Here is a 25,727-nt window from a genome sequence, read left to right as displayed (position 1 = left end):
GTGTTTTTTTCTAAACCAACTTTTTTAATTCAATAGATTTTGAAGCATCACAGAAAAAACTTTAACAAAAGTTTATTTAGAAAATAATAGATCCTTGTTTAAAGGAGGTGACAATAACTTCAACGCACCGAAAAAATTCCACTTCTTTATAAATGCTACTGAACGCATTCATTCAATAATTTAATTCTTATAATATGATTAACATATTCATCGTTTACATTACTTATCAGAGTATGGCAACATGTTTTGTTTAGAAAAAGATAAACTTTGCACAGAATGTGCTTACATTGCTTGTAAGAAGAAAACATATTCTAACCTAAACTTATCGTGAAAGTAATCAGTTTCAATTCTTCTTACTTTCTTCCAAAAATAAATATAAAATAATAAATATAAAAATAAATTGTTAGTTCTGTATTTAATTTAAGAAAATACATTGACCATAACCCCTTAAAGAAAAAAGAAAGCTGGTATCCTTCAGAGAGATCTTGTTGCGTCTTCTAGCTTAAAAAATGAAATACATAAAATAAAAAACATTTGCTCTGAGCAAAATTTATTTAGTGTGTCTGTTAAATCCAGCGACTTTCTCTCATGCCATTCCGATTCATGATTAGATTATCATCATCGGATTATTATTATTTTTCTTCAATTAAGGCTCAAGTATTACGTTTGAACTAAGTTTAACTTAAAATACAGAGGAGGAGATGTTGACGTTGTTCTACATTGCATCTCCGATATGCACACAGCTTTCTAAGGCTTATTCACCACATTAAAAATCACCACTGAGTTAAATTTTTTTAACTTGGACAACTTAGTCGTGTAAAAGTAGTGAAACTAATATTGTCTTTTAAGAATTTTAAAATCAAACAAAATATGCCATGGAGGTCATTGAACATACAAAGCAAGAGTGTAACTTACTCTTGATACTATACTAAAAAAAAAGTAATCTACATCAAGCAATATCTACACCTCTTAACCAGTTTTCTTCCCTTCATTTTCTAATTCATAAAATGTACACCAGAATGTATAGCATGGCTCGAATAACAAGACGTTTCACCTTGTACAAGTTCCTTCTTGATTGCGTTGAGAAAGATGAAATACTTATATTTACACAATGCCAACAACCATTATTGTTCAAGAAAACCAACTTTCCTTAACAGTCTTATAACAAATGGAATCGTTAAATCCTTCGTCCATCGAAATTCATATTATATCAGACCCAAACTCTACTATAGATGGAATGATAAACAAAAGGAAAAAAATCCTGAAACGATTTTAAAACCGTTGTCTTGTGTACACGATCCAGGGAAGAAATACTTGATTTTATTAAGCAGCAGGCAGTTTTTCAACGAATTTTTATTGATAAGACTAGGGGCGCACCGATGGGAGGTCACGGGAGGTCACTGTGACCTCCCAAAAAATTTCCTAATTCGGCAAATGTTGTCTGACGATTCGGAAAACTTATCTTTAGTAAAATTTGAAGTTCGATTCGGACAAACTATTATTATTCGGGGAAATTTTGGAGTCCCAATCGGTAAAATTCCGAGTTCCATTCGGCAGAATCAGCATCATTTGGCTAAATTTGAAGTTCCAATCGGCAAATTGAGAATTTCCGTCCTCCGAAAAAGTTTAAGTTCGGGGCGCCCCTGGAAAAGATATGGTTTCAGAAACCTTTAAACCAGGGTTGCCCCCCCCCCTTAGGACAAGGGCGCACCCCCTCAATATCGCGGAGGCCCCCCAAAAGCAAGAGCCGCTCCCAAAATGAGAAAAATACCCCTCAAATACCCCTTTCCCCTAAAAATGTCAATGGCGCAGTCTGCGTTCTGCCCCCTTAGGTAGACATCCCTGATTAAACATAAACATTGTAATCATCTATGGAAAACATCCGCAACAATATGACGGTGAAACGAGAATATGTTTATTAATATTCAGAAGCATCATATTAACGTTCATAATCAAGCAATTATGTTATGTCACGAACTGTAACAACACAGTCTAGTGTCAAAGCGAACAAATTACCAGGGCACTTTACAGTGCATCTACGTAACAGCATGATGAATACTTAACAATGCATTCAGTAACAAGAGCTTAAAAGCTGTAAATGATTATTTTTACGTACTATTTTATTTAGGGTAGTATTCAATGTATCGCACCCCGGCAAGGAAAAAGACGCAACTCAAAATTTTGGAAAAACGTACTAATTATTAATTTAAAATCTAAAGTTAGCGCTCTTTTTTGTCGCAAAACTTGCATGAGGCTAGCTTGCATAACTGGTGCGTGGTGGCGTGAAACGATATAATCAATATTGACACAACATTCCCCCCCCCCCCCTCCGTAATTAAAGTACGCATTTTTAATTTCGACAACAAAAACAAAACAGAAAACACCACATCATAATGGTTTTGAGCGTATTGTAATATTTCAGACGAAATTACTTAAAACTACTATAGCTTTATTTATTTATTTATTTATTTTATTTATTTATTTATTTTTTGAGTGTTTCACTTCCCTTGCCAAGGTGTGATATGTGAGCCAGAAATAGATTAAACTTAATGCGCTGCTCTCCACTTACAAATCAAAGAAACCTTTCGAAATGTAGATTAGACACAAAATTGCAAATTTCGTTACGGAATGTGAGCGAAACATTGAAAGAATTACTCAATTATATAAAATATATTGCATATACTTGTTTCGGTGTTCCTTGTAACACCGAAACGTGAGCAACGTCTATGCCATATATTTTGCAAGTTGTTGCGTTTTGACGTTGCACTTTCTGCAATTAATTTCTTCATAAAATCCAAAATTTCTAACTTACTTCCTATTAGTTTGCCAAGAAAGAAATTACTGTAGTCCACCATCAAATTTTGTATTCAAAAACGAGAATTAAGAACAATTTTATGTAATTACTTAAAAAGAAAATCTCAACCTTTCAATTGTTACATTTCTACGAAATATATTAAATAGCATGTTTTTTCATCGGTTTTTTAAAGCAAAAATTACTTTCATTATTGTGTTCTGAAACTTTCAATACCACGAGCTCGACCGGTAGCATGAAAAAACTAGCATGGCAAATTGCGGTAATTAAGTTAATGTGAAAGGAAAGTGACAAACCACCTGAATGCGGGTTCGAACCAGACTTTTGGATGAAAATTCCAATGCTCTAACATCCCTGATATTTTCATGCACTTTTTAGCTACAGTATAATCAAGATTCCCCCCCCCCCTTATGTGAAAACAATGTAAACAATGTATTATGTCAACTGTGTTGTGAAAATTCAGAAGAAAACAAATGGTGACCTTTGCTTTTTCCTGAATCATCCCTTTCAAACTAATAAATATTTTACTATACAGACCAGATATATAGCTAAGGCTCTCAATTCCTAAAGGCGAGAAAATATTCCTTGACATTTTTTTAGAGGAGTAAAATTCATTTTGAAGGAGTGAAGAAAATAGTGAAGACCATTACAGTGATTAATTAATTAATTATTTATTTTTTTAATGTATGAATGAAGGGAGTATGTAGATCATATTGATATGAATTATGTTTGATATTTTGTAGTTAAAATAACAATAAAACGTTCAAATGTAAGAGTTTTAAAATCCCCCCTCCCCCCTCCCTTTTTTAAAACCATTCCAATTTTATGTTTGAAATACGAAACGAGAAAGTACTCTTGATCAAAAAATTTTGAGGCGTGTTTCCGATTTTCAATGCAAAAACAAGAGGCATTATAAAAATATCCCTGATACACACGTATCTATCTATATACATAGAACCTCGATTATTCGACACTTTTTTTTAACCGGAACCTTGTTGAACCGACGTCGGCATCATTGAATCTTTTTTTTTTACTTCCTTTTACAAAAAAGGAATTATTGTATTCGCGAAAAAAATTTCACTCAAAAATCAGCCTTAATTTCCATTTTTCTCACCCCCGAATGAATGTTGAGTTTTTTTTTTTTTTTTTTTCGACCCGACCACACGTGGATATATGCCTAGGAACCTACAGACACCCGAAATATCCATTTTGACGACCCCCGGGTTAATTACCATGAATTTTCTCGTGACGTCCGTATGTGCGAATGTATGTATGTGTGTATGTATCTCGCATAACTCAAAAACGGTATGTCCTAGAAAGTTGAAATTTGGTACGTAGACTCCTAGTGGGGACTAGTTGTGCACTTTCTCTTTTGGTTACATTCGGATGTTCCTAAGGGGGGTCTTTTGCCCCTTTGTGGAGGGAAATCATTGTTAATTTTGATGTAAACTCAAGTGGTGTTATAATTTGTCGGACATTTGGCGATATATCGCCAGTCTTTTGGTCATCAAATTTTGTCGCCAACTTGGCGACAAATTTGGCGATTTTTTTTTTTTTTAATTTTAAACTTGGTTTCAATTTGGCCACTGTTGGTGATATTTAGAAAGTAAACAATTGAATCACATTAAAATCACCAATAATGGGGAAATGACATTAAATTGGAGGAAAAGGAAGTCATGTGATGCACACATCAGCTCGTTTTTTTTTTTTTAGTATGTAAACAATATCCGTTCAAGGTCAACCATTTCTACTTCCGATACCAAATTATTCGTGGATAGTATCTATATCACTTTTTTTTTCCTTTTTTAAAATTTTCCAGCAAATCTCTAGATCACTGCAAACAATTCTAAATTTACAAATGTTATTAAGTTTGACAGTAATCGAATTTAAAAGTTAAGTATTGCTTTATTTAGTAATTTATGCTTAAAACTAAACAAAAGTAAAATTAAATGCATTATTAATTACAATAACGATTTAAATTTGCTGTAGTATTATATATATTGCATTGCATTGCATTTCCTGGAGTGTGACACTTACTGAACAAATTTATTGTTTATAATAACAATAACTTAGTTACATTAGTAGTTGATTTGTAAAGCTGTGCATGTTTACCTCCGAAGTTCAAATTTCCGAGGTCCCCTGACACAGCCTAGTACTCTCTTTCATCAGGAATTTTTGATTTACTAAAAGAGGTCCGGATTCTAATCACTCCAGATAATCGAGATTCTTCTGTCTTATGTTTTGCATTTGTTACACATACACATGCATTCAAACCTGTGTTTATGCGGTGTGTTTTCCGCAAAGACAGAATTGAGTGTTTCCCTTTCGTTATTGACATTAACATGAGTAATTACTAATTTTGAAATGAAAAAGCTGATTTAACCCTCTTGCTGCGTATTCCGCGATTTCCACGGGCAACGTAGAAGTAACTAATTTTTCTCCTCCCGTGACTTCAACGTGGATGACGTAATTTTATAACTTCCATTGTTTAAATGTCAGTAATGCACTTCCTGGTGTATTTACTCCGGCCGCTGGTCCATTTTGCAAGCCATATGTGAGGCAGTGAGAAGCAAAGGGACGTTAGTGACAAAAATTAAAAATTTGGAGATAGCCAGTACAAATAGTAGATGGTCCTCTCTGTCTTGGAGCAAGAGATAGTACTAGTAGCCGTAGTAGGTGCTGCTGTACAGCATGATTTAGAAAAACGAGCTGATGTGTGCATCACATGACTTCCTTTTACTCCAATTTTAATGTCATTTTCCCATTATAGGCAATTTTAATATGATTCAATAGTTTAAATATCACCACCAGTGGCCAAACTGAAACCAGATTAAAAAAAATCGCCACATTGGTCGCCAAATTGGCGACAAAACTTGGTGACCAAAAGACTGGCGATATATCGCCAAGTGTTCACCAAATTATAGCACCACTTGAGTATACATCGAAAATAACAATGATTTCCCCCCAAAAAGGGGCAAAAAAAATCCTTTTCGAAAAACCCGAATGCAACCAAAAGGGGAGGTGCACAACTAGACCCCACTAGGAGTCTACGTACCAATTTTCAACTTTCTAAGACATACCGTTCTTGAGTTATGCGACAGACATCCGTGCATCCGCATATCCGCACATACATACATACGTACGTCACGAGAAAAGCCGTTGTAATTAACTCGGGGAATGTCAAAATGGATACTTCGGGTTTTTATACGTTCTTAGGCACTTATCTGCGTGTGGTCGGGTTGAAAAAAAAAACTCAACATTCATTCTGGGGTGAGCAAAATGGATATTAAGGCCAAATTTTGAGTGAAAATTTTTTCGCGATTACAATACTTCCTTTTTTGTAAAAGGAAGTAAAAAATAATGAAACCCTAACTAGGATCTGAACGTCAAACGCAATTTACTCGAAACTTTAACGAGTCCACTTGCATCCCTTTGCTTCTCCCTGCCTCATATCTCCTAATTCAAAGAGAAGAATTTCACCCAATGTGTGTAGTTTGTTGCTCAAAACGGGGGAAGGGGGGGGGGGGGTCATACTGAAACTCGAATTTGGCGCGAAGAATGTAACGTAGAACTTTTCCTTGAATCTTGTTCAAAGATCTATCACACAAAGCGTAATTTCTGTAAATTTAAAGCATTTTCATATCATTTTTTTTTACATAAGAAAATGCATTTTTTAAAGCGATTTCGTTAAGAAAACTGAATAATAAGAGAGTTAAATATATCTACAATGAGCGTTTTTTGGGGATCAGCTGTTAACTCCATTCTTTACTTTTAGTCTTAGCTAGAAATTTATGAATAGCGCCGTAGTTAGGACTTAATATGCATGGGAGCTCAACTCTTGTAAATCTCTACATCATGCGAATTTTTATGGAAAAGAAGAAATTCAGGTTGTATTTAAGCAATAAAGAAGTTTTGCTGACCCACACTTTCTTTGTTAGAAATTAAACCCTGGTCGTACAGAAAAGACATATTTTTAACTGAAACTCATAATTTGTACAAGAAGCAATATTCGATAAACATGGGCTGCGGAGTCGGAGTCAGACTGACTGTCGGAGTTGGGAGTTTTAAAATTCCAAGAGTCGGAGTCGATCATTTTCGCTCCGAGTCCGTAACGCTGCCTGAACTCCGGAGTAAGAGTCGTAGAGTCGAGCTAGTTTTGGGGTAAAGGAGTCGAAGTCGAAAATTCTGAAATTTCAGGAGTAGAGTCGTAGATTTTTTCTCCGATCCACACCCTAAAATAAACACTGAACGGACACCAAACACCAATAGTGTGAAGACGAATGAGATAAAAGGGTAGAATCGAGTATCGATTAGATGAGATATTTCTTCTTTTTTTTTTTCCCCATCAATAATAATAATTCCGCTCTCCGTAGTATAAGTAAAATAGGAGTCGTTTGTGAAATAAGTTTTGAATGAATCTTTCAAGAATAACAATGGCTTCTGGAGATATATTCGTCGAAATATTTGAAATGCAGAACCTCTCATTTAAAGGTCGTTTCAGTGCTTTGTTCACTCCAGGCGACACTCTTCGTTATCCACGAATAGCAAATTTTCTCCCACGCTCTCATTAATGCAGAAACACCGATTTCTATTTATAGCTCCCACAATGCCACCAGAGCTACCGCTCGAAAATCTAAAATAAAAAAATCCCCTGGGTCGTCTCGCTCCTCCCTCCCAGAATGGGCCCTTCCATTATCTTTGAGCACTTCGGTATACGGGACGGGGTCAGTTTCACGCATCACTCGTGGGGATGGCAGGTATTTTGGAACTAGGGTACTACTTGGTGGAAAATCTTTCTTCAAACATCGGCCTCGAGTGAAGATCGATGCGGAGCACATGCGCGAAGACCGAAGCTCGTGACGTCACATAGAGTACCGCAATGAATGACGCAAACTTTTAGGTGGGCGGTGTGAGTAAAAGTGGGAGACGTAATAGGTGGGGAACATTGCTATGAATGAAAAAGGGTTGCGAAGCACGTGGTAGACCTTCACTCGGCCAGATGTCAATAAAAATGAAAGTGTCCTTGCTGAAAAACTATTTTTCTCAGAAAATGTGGCCAACTTTTACCACAGAAGGGACTAACACACATACAAGTGGTACAACAATTAATGTTTACAATAAAATTCAAAACAAATAAAGAGCAGCTAGGCCATATTTGCAGTCAAGTAAATCCGGCCGGAAACGCTAAAACTCGCTCATAAAATTAATTCAGCACACAAAAAAAACAAAAACCACGGCACCAACAAAATGAGGTTTGAGTCTGACCTTGAAAGGGTTTGTTTCCTTTCGGGGAGGAGTTCACTAAAGAGGCGAGTTATTGGTGATGTTTTGCGTGTTAACTCTTGCGCATCGCAGTATGGTCTCTTTGGTAAGCTAATCCAACACAATTCGGCGCCAATAACCCTTCCCTATTTCTGTGAGCTCCCCATGAAAAAGTAAACATTCTTAAAGTTAGGCGTGACCTAATGCCAGCCGCACTAGAGGAGGGGAAAAGGGGGTCGGTCCAATAGACCACTTCCGCCAAGGCCCGACTAACCAAAAGTGAGGCCGTAGACCTACAATAATTTAGAGGCCCCCTGAAGACTCTATAGCGGAATTCAATAGTTGATTTACAGGTTTGGGACCCATCGGAATGCATCTTTTTGTCAATCTCAGAGTTAAATTATTAATCATGTATATTTTTGAATCCCCTTCGGGGCCCCTTATAAATGTGACACGGTAAACTCGTTACTGGCAGAATGAATAAAAATTCTCCTTTAAGGAAGATTTTTTACAATTAACAGGTCATAATGTTTTATTATTACTAAAAAAAAATACATGTATTTTTCATATAGTTCTAATGCTATGCATAATTCTTTAAGTAATTTGAGACCCCTTAGGACGATGGGGCCCCAGTTCCAGTCGGCCTGCCTGTGCCGTATTCAAGCCCTGAGTTCCATAAGGAAACAACTAACCCTAGTACTACTTTTTACAACTAGCACCAGCGTTAAAATAACAATATAGAAAAAGCTTTTTCATCAAAAAAAAAAAATTGTAAGTTCCTGCAATCACATTGCGCCACAAGATGACTTAAAAAAAGACAGATAAATCCAAAAAAAAAAAACTTTGACAGACCAATGGCTAATATTTTACTGCGTATAGTAGTTGTTAAAAGATACATTTTTTAAAGACATTTTTTTTTTTTAATTCTGATCACTAGTAGTGTAGCTAAAGTTTTGTGCATTCAAACTTATAGATAATAACTGCTTGGATATACGCTGAAGTGTCATTTTATGAGTATTAATTTTTTCTGAGCAAATATGGTTAGAGGGTAAAGAAAAAAGAAATTTGAAATTATTCCTTTCACCTAGTTGATTACTCCGAAATTTCACTTTTAACATCACAGATCCGAAAGTAAGCTTTATATATTTAAAATGCTGATCCTCTTGAAGAAATAAAAGTTTTCTTTGGAATTCTAACTTTTAACGGATACTGTATTGTAACTATTTAAAAAAAAAAAAAAGAAGAAGAAGAAGAACTAAAAAGAGGATTTTTATTTTATTTATTTATTTTTTTTTTTTCAAAAATTAGGCTGATTTGATGAATGAACTGGTATACAACGCTATGCGACGGCAGAATTAAACAAAATGAGGATTCTCTATTAATTATTTAAAAACTTTTGCGAAAAACATTAGTTTAATACAGAATGAAAAAAATAAATAAAATAAGTTTTGCTCACGAAAATTTTGGTTAAAAAGTAGGGAGGGCAGAATGATAGAGCAAGAGTTCTGCGGTACTCTTTGGTATCAGCAGTTTCTGAGTAACGAATAAAAATGACATGGCTTAATGGTACTAAGATAGGCACAGAATGTACATATAAAAAAAAATTAAGGTGAGGAGGGGGGGGGGATAATCTGACTAGGTCGTGTAAGATTCCGTTCGTGCTGCCTTATGCTCAAATACCAAACTTGATGTGGCATTGCAATGTCAAAAGGTTGACAGTTTGTCGTAGGTCTTTAAGAACGTGGACACAGCAGTAGCAGTTGGCAGGCAGACGCGTGAACGTAAGTGAACGATGAACTACCAGAGCACAGCAGTGGGCAACTGGTGGACCGCGGTCCTGGGCGGTCATTCCAAGCTCGTCAGCTTGCGAGAGCGAGATTTTCGCTCACGTGATCGGTTGCGACGTAGAAATGTAGCAAAGTAGTATTCTAATCTACTCGAACCTAGCCGCAAGCTAAGTTCGAGTAGATCAGAATACTACTTTGCGACATTTCTACATCACAGCTGATCACGTGAGCGAGAATCTCGATCTCGCAAGTTGATGAGCTTGGAATGACCGCCCTGGTCAGGCCCGAGAAAGGTCAAACAGAGGATATCCAAAAATATTTCGAAAGTATAAATTACATTTTTATGTGGGCAAAAATCAAGTTAGGCGATATTTTTATCACTTTTTCTAGTATTTTATAGATGTAATTGTGTGACTTATTTAAATTTTTAAATGGTTGGGTAGAATATGCTAGGGATTTTCTGAATCTCGATAAATAAATTTCTAAAGTATCTGGACCCCATCTAATTTACTTGCCGACCCCTGTACTAGAATGTGCGCAAAGGACTGGAAAAAATATAAAAATCAGGAAGGGGTGGTGCATAATGTATTTTTAAACAATAATTTTTTTTTTTTTGACTAATATTCAGTTTCTGATATTTTAATGACATCGAAAAAATATAATTTATAATTATTTTGTATTCGATAGTTTAGAAAATAATTTTTGAACTTAGAAGATACATGTCACATAGTCCTGAAAGTGTTAAAAGCGAACTAACGGTTTGAAATGATTTTAGTACATACAAAAAATAAATAAATAAATATGTAGTAAAACTCTACCAGCAATAATATAGCGTTAATTCTGATGTCAGGAAAATTGAAACATTAATGAAACTGGTTTGAAAAATAAAATATTAAGAACCAAATAATATATAGACAAAAAATGCTATTATCATCAGAAGTCATTATTTGTGTTATCAACTATACCTCAAACATAAACATTTAGATAATATCGAATTTACATGGGATATGAACATTCTTGGTTTTGCACAGTGCTTCGAATCAAAACTGAAACGAAAATCAGCAAAACCGTTATTTTCGTGGGAACAAAAACTGGAACTGAACCAAAAAAAAGTCAGTTTATTTCGGTTCAATATATTGTCACCTCAGAGCTACAGTAGGACATCTTACTATTATTCCTGGGATTAGATGTCTTACAGTTGCTTTGAGGCGACGATATGTATATTCAGTTATTTTGTTATTGTTAACGAACTTATCAATATTTTCTAATTTAACTTTAATCTTATAATTATCATCAGCGCATGTACATAGCTACATTAAAATGATATAATTATATATTTGGTACAAATATGAATAAAATAAAACTACTCATTCGGAACTGAACCCAAAACAGAAAATCGGAATTTTTGCCGGAACAAAAACTGAAACTGAACCGATATACATATTATTTAAGTTGAATCGGAACGGGGAAAAAATAAGGTTCAAAGTCCTGGTTTTGGAGTAAATATTGCAATAAAAATGAAAGAACAAAATACCGCAGACACAATCATAAGAATAAGTTTCAGAAATTATCAGCAATATTTTTCCGAATACACCATTACATTCTGCAGAAGGCAGCCAGAGGAAGAATTCTTTAATTGCGGTGTTACAATATCCGCCAACAGGCCGGATATTACCCAGCAGCTTTCCTGTTGAATTCCTGCTTTTCTGAGCATTTGTCACGTAGGAAATATTTCAAACGGGTGGAGTTGACACTTTATTTGTTTAAGGTCAATAAAAGAAACAAGAGATGTGGCTTTCTAAGGCAGATGCTTGGCAAATGTTTTAGCAACGATAATTTGGTAACGAAAAATTGCCACTTCAAAAGTGGAAATGTTTGAAAGCAGTGCTCACAATGTCATTTAAAACGCAGATCACAGAAAATTTGTAATTAATACAATACAGGTATACATTTATAAATAAGCTCATTGTGTTTCAAATTAGCATACGATCATGTAGCACTAGAAAGTTTTTTTTTTTTTTTTTCTTATTTCACGCTATACATTATTACGTTTAATTATCTTTTCTTTTTCTGATATTTTCATTATATATATTCAGTTTTTTGCTTTTATATCAATTACACATTTGAAGGATCGTGCACAGAAATTTTGGGGCCTGTCACATTTGACTTTTACGAACCCCCTCCATATTGTTTACCCCTACGTCCCTACATATATTTCACCCCTCATTTTAAAACTCTGGGGCCCCCTTCAGACTCGGGCCAACATGTGACCTTCTCCCCCCTCCCCTGCACATATGAAGCAGTGAGAAGCAAAGGGATGTAAATGCCAAAATTAAAAAGTTGGAGATACTCAGTACAATTGGTAGGAGTAAACCTCTCCGAGATGGTACTAGTATTATAGTCCAAGAGCCTATGAGTGCCAGATCTACGTCATAATAAAGACCCACAATTTTTCTGAATAAGAACCTTTCAGAAGGTAAGAAAGGTTCGCTATTAATTTAGCTGCGTCGCGCTGGTTTTTTAGGTTATACAGCATTATTTAGGAAAAAAATTTCAATGCGAGCCTACCTAGGATTGGAACTTTAAATGCGTTTTACTCGAAACTTTAAAAAATCCACTTTCGTCCCTTTATTTCTCACTGCCTCATTTTTTTATTTCAGTCATTTATTTATTTTTTCATTTGCATTGACTAATGAAAATTTAACAAATCATCTAGCTTTATTTTTTATTTATTTCTTTATTTTTTTTTATTTATTTATTGATTTATTTTTTTATTTATTTATTTATTTATTTTATTTATTATTTTTTTTTTTTTTTTTTGAGGCAACCTACTTTTAAATTTTTGGAGGGATGAAAAATACGTCAGTAGGGGAACATGGGGCAAAGTGAAATGGGGAAATATTTTCTCTGCTTTTAGAGCCACCTATCTGGTATTATTTTAATTATATACTACCATATGTAGTCTATTCCAATCAGGAAAAAAATACCGCCGAAGGTTAAAGCATTTGGTAATACAGGCAATTTTTATAAACTGATACTCACAATGTAATATTGTGTCGTATGTCAAAAATTATTTTTTTCACTATAAAATGATAAAGTTATTGTTATTAAGATTTAACATTAATTGAGACCACCTTATATTCAATGAAGTATTAATTTAGTTAATATTAAGTTTGTTTGCATTTTAAATAAATTGGACAATTAGTCAAGTACATACTGGGCACCGTGGGTGGGGCAAAGTGAAATAGTTTGTTTCATTTACTCACTCAATTATTTAATATAAATCACTTACGTTTTCATTTATTAATTAATTTATTTACATTCCTTCATTTAGTAATTCACTTATTTATTCATTCATTCACTTATTTTCTTATTTATTCATTCTTTTACTTGCTCATTTATTTTTATTCATATATTAACTGATTTATTCATTTGATTATTCGTTTATCGTTTCATTATCTTTTCATTTATTCATTCAACCTTTTATTTACTGATTCTTTTTATTATCAAAAATACGTTTTATAATCGAATAGAAAATATTTCATTAGAAAAATATTTTATTTTCACTTTGCCCCATAAAAAAATGAAGTGAAAAATTTCCACTTTTTTTTGGACACTCAAATTTACTACCAGAAATAAAAAAAATACTGTTTCAACGTTTTATTATAAAAGTTTTCAAGTCAAAATATTTCAAGTTTTATTATAAAATGCAATGTTCTTTCGTTATGTACTGTAATTTTCAAAACAAATTTCCGATTTGTTCATTTTGAAAAAACTCACTCATCTTAATCATTTCACTTTGCCCCACATTCCCCCACAATGTAAAAACAAACATCCTCCCGTCTTACGACTCTTCCTAAGTGGAGCTGGACTTAATATTCAGTGTTGAATTTCTTAACAGGCTGAGTAGACAGCTGCCGAGTTGGTATAGTTACAAAACGTTTATCCGAACTTTTTTAATGCAAACGTATGGTAATCTTTACTAATAATAAAGCTGAAAGTCTCTCTGTCCGGAGGATGTCTGGATGTCTGTAGGATGTCTGTGACGCGCATAGCGCCTAGACCGTTCGGCCGATTTTCATGAAATTTGGCACAAAGTTAGTATGTAGCATGGGGGTGTGCACCTCGAAGCGATTTTTCGAAAATTCGATGTGGTTCTTTTTCTATTCCAATTTTAAGAAAAAAAATATCATAAGATGGACGAGTAAATTACAAAATTATCATAACGTGGAACCGTAACATGGGTACAAGCCAATTGGCGAGATACGAAATTATTATAACGTGGAACCGTAAGATGGGTACAAGCCAACTGGCAAGAAAATTCACCATACATTATTTGTAAATATACAGGCGAACCAAAAGACCTTTTGATTTTTCTATTACGGGCAAAGCCGTGCGGGTATCACTAGTTCGGAATAAAAGAACACCGCAGAGGTGCGGTAAGTTTAGCACTTTCTTATCTTTTATAAACTGTGTGGTTCTTGATTGTCAGTCGCGTGTGCCATGGCTTAGTCCATAGTATTATATTGCGATTGGTTGAAATAGAATGCTTGTAATACTGATTCAGAAAATGAAGTTTCAAAAAGACATTCTAAATATTCATCTAAAAATATACGTATATCAAATAAGAGATTTATTAAAAGTGGATTTTTTTTCTTTCATTGAACAGAAAATATAGAAATGTAACCATTTTATCACACACATATCAGCACTAGCGTGCCAAGGGGTTGGCAGGAGTAGCTCTCGCCAGGGGTGCAGCAGCTAGAGGGGCGGCATTTCGACTGATTAAAAAAAAAAAAAACTTTTTTTTAATTAAAAACAAATCTCTCAAAAAGGAAAAAAATGCTTTTATAGATAAAAATAAAAAATGTAAAAAAAAAAATCGAAAGAAAAAGAGCTAGAGGGGAAAATTAGACAATCCTTAAGACTAAAAAAATATGGGGGGGAGGGTTACTTGTGACGTGAAATTCTATGCCACTTCATTGAGTTAACTATACACTTACACACACAATTTGTATATCAGGGAACGGTGGTGGATGGCGTTCTATGTCGGATGATTCCATTTGTTTTCGGGGAGAGAGCGACATTTTGACGTGTTGAAGTGCAGAATTTTTCTTAGGCTAAGAATTTATTATCATTATAATACATTATATAAGAATAAAAAGTCTTATTTGAACAAAATTTTAGAAGGCCTTAATTAGCGAATGTATAATAGGGTAGACCGGGACACGTTTACGCAGTGCCCTTTTTTCAAAACGAATTATAACTGGAGAACCAACAGTCATAACAGATTAATGCTACTCCCTAGCAAATATTCTCACAAGTTTTTGAGCATTAGTCTGGCTTCGGTCCAGCATGCAGAAAAACAATCTGTTTTCTACCAAGTTGAGTAAATTTTGTGTTGAACGTTTTGATGCTCATTGTGAATAAATGATATTTGGTTAAGAAAAAAAAATACAGTCAATTCTCGATAACTCGAATATTACTATAACTCGAAATTTTTTATCAAATCTCGACCCCTTTGTCTTTAATTTCATGCTAATTATTCTCAATATCTCGAAGTTAACTTCTTTCAACTCGAAGTTTTTTCCAAAATGACTCGAAATTTGTTTCCAAAGAACCAAAAAAAAAGAAGAAGAAAGAAACATGTGACTATAAGAGAAAAATTAATTCACTTTCACTTGCAATTCCTGCACAATAGACCTCTAAGCAAGAAGAGCACCTGTTGGAGCCAATGTGCGATAAAGGAGTTAACTTTTTTTTCTTTTGTTGTACTGTACTGTTTACACGTTGACATGTTGCTGGACTTGCTGAACTACGAATTTGCTTTTAAGCTGTCGAGTTGTCAAGTCAACTAACTGATTGTACCTTGATTCAAAGGCTGACTTAAGTTAAGATGCTTTCCTCTTGCTCTTCAGTTCGATTATTTGCTGTTAAGTTTCTGAGAGACGGAGCGAGTTTTCTTTACTATTAAAGATGTCTAAGCAAGCACTCTGTCAATGATAGTAAAAGAGAAATAGAAATTTTTAAAGCGGTAGAATTACTGAATCCGAATTTGAAACGAATGAAGATGTGCACCTTTCATGAAGTAGAATTAGCTCTATTCAAGCGGTTCCAGCAGTATCAAAATCAAAACCATGATTTTGTTTTTTTTCGCTAAAATTTTTGATTTCATTGCGCATACACTGTCAAAACTACGGGTGCCTTTGACTAACTATTTGGCTCCCTGGGGTGAAAACACCGGGCCTCAGGGTGCAGTAGAGGCTAGGAAGTGTGATTAAGGTGAATGACGCTAATAAATGTGAAAACGGACCTCCTAAATGCATGGGTGAAACGCTGGCGCATGCGCTCTCCGCTCTGACATCATTCAACCACAATCAATGGCAGACGCAAGAATAACTACGCACATGCACTTTCCCATTGAATGAAGTACGAAATTGTATTAAAACTTATAAGTTTCTGCGATTTACTCTTCAAAGTTTCGCGTAAGTACATGCATTTGATCATAGTGTAGCTTTTAAGGCTTTCGAACATATTTAAAATTGTTTCAAGGGTACGTTGATTCTTCAGTTAGCCGTTATATACATTTGCTATTCCTATCATGCATAAATTTTACCTAAAAATAGCTATCAGCACCGGATAAGTAACATTTAATAATCAAAACGCTTAAATTAGATGATATTTGAAAAGTTATTTCAACTATTAATTTTGACTATGTGGTTTTGCTTGCTTGTATTATCAACAATCTTGTGGATTTTTAACTAAGAGATTCATTGTTAGCAATGTGATGCACTCAGCAAGTGAACGGAAACTCTAATTACGATGATGCAAATAGCAAAAACATAAAAGCACGAAAAAAAAGGAAAGCGGATTGAGAAAAAGAAATTTCTTCTCCGTCTCGATTTTTTTTTTATTTATTATCTCGTGTCTAAGTTAACTACACTGCTCAAAACAATTAGGGGAGCACATGGTTTTAACAGAATTGCGCAAAGATGTCTACCAATAAGTAACATAAAATGAATCCTCCATAAATTACAGCCTGCCAATAAACGGAAGAAGAAAACTTTATATGCAAATCAAAGTTCATGACGTCACAAACCAGAAAAAGAAGATAAGGCCAGAAATCGGGATGTTGCAGACACGTCTGTTTTATTGCCGTAACTGTGAGATTTGATTGCGCAGTCTTTCTGTTTTTGAGACAAGCTTAAGAGAATGTCTGAACAACGTGATTTACCTGAATCCATGGCATGGCGTGTCATAGGCCGACTGGAATCAGGCCAAACACAACGGAGTGTCGCGGACGCTGTTGGAGTCGCCAGAAGTGTTGTTGCAAGACTGTGGAATCGATTCCAAGAAACAGGAAATGTCAGACGTCGACCAGGGCAAGGTCGGCCACGCGCCACTACAGCAACTGATGACCGGTATATACGGTTAACAGCCCGTCGAAACAGAACAGAGAATGCTACTCAGCTGCAAAGACAGTTGTTCTTGGCAACAGGACGAAGGGTGTCCAGCCAAACAGTACGTAATAGGCTTCATGGGGGAGGGCTCTATGCACGTAGGCCAATGGTCTGCATTCCGTTGACCCCACGCCACCGTGCGGCCCGAAGAAGATGGGCTGCTGAACATCGATATTGGCAGCAACATGATTGGAGCCAAGTGCTGTTTACAGACGAGTCCCGATTCAGTCTGGAGTGTGACACTCGACGCGTTCTGGTATGGCGGGAGAGGGGCACCCGAAATAACCCCGCATTCGCTCGTGAAAGGTCACAATACAGACGAGCTGGTTGGATGGTATGGGGTGGAATCAGCATAGGCGGACGTACGGACCTGCATATCATTCGGAATGGCACTTTGACGGGCCGCAGGTATGCAGACGAGATACTGCGATCTCATGTCATCCCTTACGCTGGAGCCATTGGCGATTCCTTTATTTTCCAGGATGATAATGCCAGACCACATAGAGCTCGTCTGGTGGAGAACATGCTTGAAGCTGAAACAATACAACGTATGGAATGGCCAGCGTGCTCTCCTGACCTGAATCCAATTGAGCATGTTTGGGACATGCTCGGACGACGCATTGCTGTGCGGCCAAGGCCGCCTGTGACTGTCCCAGACTTGGAGATTGCACTTCTTGAGGAATGGAACAATATTCCCCAAAGTCTGATCGATAACCTCATCGCATCCATGGCAAACAGGTGTGCAGCAGTCTTAGCTGTTCGAGGAGACCACACGGCCTATTAAAACTCATGCATCATGTCAATTCAGAGCCTTTTTTTTATCGTTTACATGCAACCAAATTGTTGCCCTAAATCATCTTTTCATGTTTTTCCCATATTTTCAAATAATTAAAGCTTAATTTCACATTGTTTTATTTTTTTTCTCTGTATTACACATGGATACGCGTGTACTACCCATTTTATGCCAATACGCGGCTGTATCGCACGGTTTTCTTGATTTTTTTGCTTGCTCCCCTAATTGTTTTGAGCAGTGTAGCTTTCCTCGGCGTTATTGCTTAAAGCGAATGACTGAACTTTTTTCGTCACTCTAGTAATAGTAAGAATGAATAACTCGTTAGAATTTGTTTTGGCTTTTAATTTATCGAAAGACTTTTGTTCTTTTATATCCTTTACGGATATTCAAATGTCGAATCATATATACGTACGTACTAATATGGTGCTCTTTGATTAAAATTTCGAACGTGATGAAAGGTTTTATTTTTCCATGATTGCAACATAATTGAATATTTATTGTTCGTGTAAATGATTTACAAATAGTACCTACGTTCTTCATTTTCGGTACGATCGTGCTGCAGTAAATGTCAATAACATATTAAAATTAATGAGCAATCCAAGTGGATGTACGAAAATTAGTGCACGGCAGACAAATTTAAGTCATGAACACTTCTAAACTATGTTCGAAAGTTGAAATGTGATCAAATGCCTTAAAGTACAAGTTTTAATCATTTTCAGAACTATTCAATGTGGAAAATGTACCAAGACTTAGCTTTTTATAACTCAAAACAATAAACAATAATGTATACAATTGTTTACGGAAATGCACACAAAACCGAGGGGGGGGGGTGCTCAGCAACAGAAAACAGAGGGTGCCAATGTTCTGCCATAGGGTTCCGTTTTTCACCGCGGTGCACGCTGGGTGAAGGGTGCCGGTTTTTCGCCCGTGTTAAAGGTGCAATTTCGGCACCGTAAAGAGTGCCGCTGGTGAACAAGCTTTTCACCCTCGAAAAGTGCCAAATGCAACCTGTAGTTTTAACAGTGTATTGTGCTTATAACCTTTTTAATTCTGTAATTTTGTCTGTTATATGTACATATTAATTAAAATATTCGATGGTTTTTAATAGAAAAATGTCGAAAACCAAAAGTAGCGGAAAATCTAACTTCTGATAAGTCGAAGTTTTTTTGGTCCCTTTAGATTCGAGTTATCGCGAATTGACTGTATATAAAAATTAGAAGAATTTCATCCTTTTTTGAGAACTGTATTTCTATAAACTGAAATGCTATTAAATTTGTTTGCACGTTAAAAATAAATCCAAGCCTGGCGATGGGGCAAGTTTACGCGTTGAGCACCTTTGCGATTGTTCTTACTGTATCTTACTTAAACGTGCCCCTGACACTTTTTTCGCTCCAAACTGTCTCAAACATTTTTAGCTTTTTCCGGCTATTTAATTTTGAAAATTACCATTTAAATTTTAATCAAGTTACGCATTCGTATTTAATAGCTTACAATCATACAGTACTGTCTTCATGCCCCTTTAGCTTCAACTTTATACACTATTTAGTCTGTAATAAATTAGCTTTATTTCAGCGATGGTAAGACATGCTCAAAACACCAGCAGAACCACGTTATGTATCAAAATAAATACGCATAAACGTGCCCCGTCTCCGGGGCAAGTTTACGCAACTAACTTGGACTCAAAAAACACTTTTTCACTGTTAAAAGCACAAGCTGGAGCAACAACTGAATACAGTAAAACCTCTCAAATGCGGACAGTAAAGGGACAAATTTTTTTGTCCACAATAGAGGGGTGTCCGTAGGACAGGGGTTAAATAATGTTATTTGCCTTGGAATCGGGGAATTGAAAATTGTCCGCATGAGAGGGGTGTCCGCACTTGACTGATGCCCGTTAAGAGGGGTTTTACTGTATACCAATTTTGACTCCATTAACTGCTTCATAAAACCGCAGTGTCTAAAATTTCCTAAGTTAAACCATAAAAATTAGAAAATTCATTGAAAAAAAATCTGCGTAAACGTGCCCCGGTCTGCCTTACTTTTATTTTGCCTGCATGTAAATGGTCGTGTTTATTAGTCAATTTCAGATTTGCAATTTTTTTTGTATTTGTTTTACTTTCTTAATTATAGTAAAAAAATTTTGAATGCTTTGATTTTCATTTTTATAAATAATTCTTTCTTTCTTTTAGTAAATGTGTAAATTATGTTTATTGTACATTCTCCTAGTGGTTCGAAACAAATTATATTAAAAGTTAAAGCTGTTTTGAAAAAATTAATAAATGCATTGCGCTGTAAACGGAATTTAAAAATGTTTATTCTCATTTGGTTCAAGAACGCACATTATATTTATATTTATTAACAAATTGCAAATATTATTGGTTTTATTGAATTTATGTGAAACGGTGGAGGAAGAACTAAAATTTTTGGGAAGGGAAAATTCTCAATTTGTCGAATGAAATCCCAATTTTACCGATAAAATTCGAGCATGCACACATAATACATAACATCCACTGCGAAGGATCATTGAGCATCATTAAAAACAATTTAAAAAATAAAATAAGAAAAAAAAGTTGCAATACTGTCTCCTAATTTGTCGTATCAATTAGTCAAATGTTCTCCCTCCCCCACCCCCACAAAATTGGGAGGTCACAGTGACCTCCGATGACTTCCTGTCTGGGCAACCCTGGGAGTGGGGCGCAATTTCTTAAGTTCGCCAGGGCGCTAGGCCCCGTAGGTACGCTACTGCATATCAGCCTTTAATACAATTTGGCAGTAAATGTTTGAAAACTCGACTATCATTAGCTAATTTTCATAGCAGTGTCTTTAAATTATAAAGAGGAAGTTCGGGTGTTTGGAATAGACAGAAATTCCAGAACACTGAGTTCTTTTTCTTTTAATGGATGTTATTTCGCAGCAATATTATAAACCGCTTCCAATTCCACCAATGATGCTCTACAGTCAGCTTTGGCCTACAATTTCTACAGCCGATTTTCAGTTGATATCTGAGTCTGTTCAATTGAGAATAGGATTGCAATACCGGACCAAAATTGCAATACCAGCATTCGGAATATTTTGAAACGTGATATCAGAATACCGGTACCATTAGAGAGTTCCCAAAATAAGGATCAAAACCAGGTTGCAATATTATTTCAAAAATTATTTCATAATTTTTCGCATGGAGCACATAAATTATGAAAAAGCGTACTGTGTATTTTAATACGTCAAAATGTATCCAGCTATTGTCGTTAAAAACCACTTTCACTCGAAATTTCATGAAGAACCACTGAATAGTCACAGCATCAAACGATCAGTGAAGCAGTTGCTGGCGTAACAGTCTAAGATCCCACTAGGCTTAACCTATCCTCATCGAGTTTCCTAAAATTGTTACCTTAGATGAAGAGTAAAAGTTGTAAATAAAACGTGAAAGTAAAAATTTTTACCTCTTTCACGTGAGCTAATCAGGGGCTAATCATGGATTAAAAAGGTGCCTAAAAATAAGTAATTTACCCTCATGGAGTTTCCAAAAATCGTTATCATAAACGAAGATCAAAAGATGGAAATAAAACGCTTAAGTAAGGTTGCCTACCTTTTTCGGATCGCCAATCAGGGTTGTCAGGGGATAAAAGGTTTTCAATGAGGGAGATAATTTACCCCTCATCGAGTTTCCGGAAATTGTTGTCATAAAAGAAGAATAAAAGCTGTAAATAAAACGCTTAAGTAAGGTTGCCTACCTTTTTCGGATCGCCAATCAGGGTTGTCAGGGGATAAAAGGTTTTCAATGAGGGAGATAATTTACCCCTCATCGAATTTCCGGAAATTGTTGTCATAAAAGAAGAATAAAAGCTGTAAATAAAACGCTTAAGTAAGGTTGCCTACCTTTTTCCGGTCCCTAAGCAAGATTGCCAGAGGCTAAAAAGTGCCCAAAAATGAGTAATTTACCCTCATCGAGTTTCCAAAAATTAGTCATAAATGAAGAGTAAAAGCTGTGAAGAAAACGTTAAAGTAAGGTTGCCTACCTGTTGCATGTGAACTAATCAGGGTTTTCAGAAGCTAAAAGGTACCCAAAAATAAATAATTTACCCTCATCGAGTTTCCAAAAATTGTTGTCATAAATGAAGAGTAAAAGCTGTAAAGAAAAGGTTAAAGTAACGTTGCCTACCTTTTTCCGGTCCGTAACCAGGGTTGCCAGGGGCTAAAAGGTGCCCAAAAATGGGTAATTTACCCTCATCGAGTTTCCACATAAGTTAGGTATGTAAAAAAAATGTAGGTAAAAATATTACAGAACCAATGGTATGGGGTTGCCCAAGCAACAGTGGAACAATCATAAGGTTGCCGTTGTTCGAAGTTTCAATAAAATTTCATTGTAGGTTTGATTTATTAAAATCTAATAACTACAACGTTCACAGGTGTGACTTCTTCTTATCCTATTCAATATAAAAGACCCTGTTTAACAGATAGATAGGCAAAAAGAAAAAAAACAACCTTATTTTATTTTTGTGCAAAAATTGCCCAAAATAAATAAACAAAACCTATCGTTTTATTAATACTAACTCCCTCCCTCGAATGGGTCAGTTGCAGTTTTACTCATATGATTGACAACTCTTCTCCTATGCAGTCAACTCTTTCGTTCACATTCGTCATTCTGTTTTTCTCAAATATTAATTAGAAAACACGCATAAGCTTTTTTTTTTTTTTTTTTGATGCAGTTACGCTGATCAACATATTGCAGTCCGAAATAAACAAAAAATGATCATGAATTAAATCGACCGAAGATGTAAATGTCGGAGGGATGGAGTCGGAGTCGGTAATTTTCCCTATACAAGGCTGCGTAGGGAAAATGACCGACTCCGACTGAAACTTCGAGAATTTTAGAGCATTCGACTCCGACTACGCAAGCACTGGCAGAGTTGCAGCCTTGGAGGGAAAATGATGGGCACCGGTTCTGACTATTAGAATTTTAAACCTTCGACTCTCAACTCCGAAGTCGACAACTTTACCTCAAAATGAGTCCAAATCCACAACTCAGACTCGGTAGTCCTCGTTTTTTACACTGAAAAGTGCTTCTTCCTTTCAGTAAACAAGTTCTCGGAATTCAAAAACATGTCTTTTTTTTTAACTGCACAATGCTGAATAAACACAGACATCGTATTACAATACAGAATTCGCTGTCGACGAATATGCGAATGTCTCATTATTTTCGAATAAACATCTTTCAACGAAATAACAATAACACTAAAAGGAGCTTTTTCTCCCCCTTAAAATCTTTGTATAACCCTTCCTAACGAATGTGGTTACAAAAAAATTCTTTCTCAGAAACTATTATTCCCAAAAGCAACTTTTCCACTATTTGCAAAATAAACATCCTCAGGAGGATTCAACTTTTTTGTCTACTGGAACATTAACTAACATGGCAATTCGTGTTAAAGAACGTCGGTAATACAAAAAAGCATTTTTTAGTCAGATAATGTGTCTTAACAACTTGGTTATTACGGATTTCAGTAAACTCAGATACTACTTTTTAGAATTTTTGGAAAGAAAGGATCACGAAGAATAAGCATTTCCTGTTTATGTTTAGCCACGGGACGAAAGAATGAGTAAATAAAAATCGACTTAACGAAAATATACTCAAGCAACAAGCTGTAATTTTCTCAAGATACGTACTACTTACGTTTTCTTCCCCCCCCTCCCCCTTGTTCTTTGTCATGAAACTTTGAAATGAAAATAACTTTTACAGATCAAAACAGGTTAGAAAAAGAGAAACATCATCGTCAAGCAGTGTGTTTCGAAGGACTTGCAATTATATCTAGTGTTCCCTCGCGTTTTCTTCCCTTTTATTCTTTCTCTGGACAAGAATTGCATTCAGTTATTTTGTAGTTCGTCATTGTTTTTGCGCAAACAACTTTACAAAGCGTTATCGTTTTTTTTTTTGGGTGAAATTCTTAGAGTTTTGCCAGCAGATGTCCATACTACGGGGGGGGGGGGGGCGATAGTTTGGGTATAAAAATTACCATTTTAAACTTTCTAGTCCTGTTAAAATATATATATATATATATATTCTTTTCTTTTATCTCTCTCTTTTTCTTGTTTAAGCTTAGCATTGGGACTTTCTAGAATTGTTTCTACAAATTTCATGTTAATAGAACATTTGCATATAAATGGCAAACCTAAGTTTACTATACCCAAATTACATCGTGGATGGGGGAATTCGGGTATAGCAATGACTAGAGAGCAAAGCAAGGTTATAATAACAATCTTACTCAATGTTTTCAAACTTGGGTTGAATGTAGGTACAATAGAAAATGATGGGACAGTGTGAATACTAACTTTGATAAGTATTTTAGACTGACAATTTTGCAAAACTAGCACAAAATGATAAACCACTTTTCTACGGGAAGTAGTTTTTTGTTGCAGCATATTTAAGCAAATTTGAACAATCTTTCAACTCATTTTTAGCATATATAACCTTGGGTGGTGAGGATGCATATAAATGCCTTTTTTTTTTTTTGTCCAATAAAATGATTATTTGTCCTTCTGATAAGTAAAATGTAATGTATATCCAAATTACCCAATGATTTTAAATCATTAGTTTAATAAAACGTAATTATGATATATGTTTCAATTTAATGCCAGATTAAAGTAAACATACTTAAATTTGTAAAACATAGAGCAGCAGGTTAATTAGCAACACTATTTGGAAGTAGTTGGTTTGCCTTGTATTAGCATTTCCAGAAAGCTGAAGTTATTTTTTTATCAATTTCAATTATAGTGTTGGCCAAATTCTCTCAGCATATGATCATTGGCAAGGGCGGACTAGGTCTCCCAAGAAGGCGCCAACCTTGACTACCAAAGAGCGCAAAAAAAAAAAGAAAAAAAAACGGACATTTGCAGTTTTGGTAATCGTTATTATTTAGGATTAAATTGAAAATTATTGAATGAGACTCAATCAGCGAAATACAAACCACGTCTTCCGAACACCTCTACTAATTGCTACTTATAACAAATCAAGAAATGATGAATTTAGCATTCGAAAGTAGTACAAAAATCTGCTACAGATTCTTTTTCCAATGAAGATAGTTAAAGAGCTTCCACTAAGTACAATTTAACTACTATTTTTTCCACCTTTGAGATAAAACCATTAGATACGTTTAAATTTGAACCAAACAAAACAGCAACAGTTAAGATGGATTGAAACCGTTTTACAAGATGATTCGAAATTATAGATTAAATTTACAGGAAATAGCTTTAACAAGGGAAAAATTCTTACTCTTAAAAGCTATTATTAAAACGGGTGACCCATCGCATTAGAGGAATAAAATTTAAAACGAAACAAAATAAATTACTTTTCAGATGAAATACCTTTTGGCTTTGAAATTAATTATGGAATGCCAAATGATCTCGGTCAAATGGCTACCGGGGATGTGCTGCTTTTTATAACTCTTTTGAATAATACGTAAAAGACCTTTTTCAAGTGATGTTGGAATTAGGTGAACTATATGAATAATAAGTTAAATTTTTGTTTTCAATTCAGCAGTTGTTTGTTGTTTGTTTGCATAGATATTGTACTTTACACAACCCTAGGGGTATGAAGTTCACGTGATGTCACAAGATCTGAACAG

At 35.2% G+C, this 25,727-nt stretch overlaps 1 protein-coding gene across 1 annotated transcript in view; it reads right to left on the bottom strand.

Moving 5' to 3' along the window:
• Window positions 1–25,727, bottom strand: part of LOC129231639 (dual specificity protein phosphatase 7-like) — a 167,976-nt gene that overhangs the window by 77,277 nt on the left and 64,972 nt on the right. The gene's annotated exons all lie outside the window — the stretch shown is intronic.

This window comes from Uloborus diversus, chromosome 10 (assembly GCF_026930045.1).
Source record: "Uloborus diversus isolate 005 chromosome 10, Udiv.v.3.1, whole genome shotgun sequence".
Lineage (NCBI taxonomy): Eukaryota > Metazoa > Arthropoda > Arachnida > Araneae > Uloboridae > Uloborus > Uloborus diversus.
Note: the sequence above shows the minus strand (reverse complement) of the source record. Positions and strands in the feature narration are given on the sequence as shown.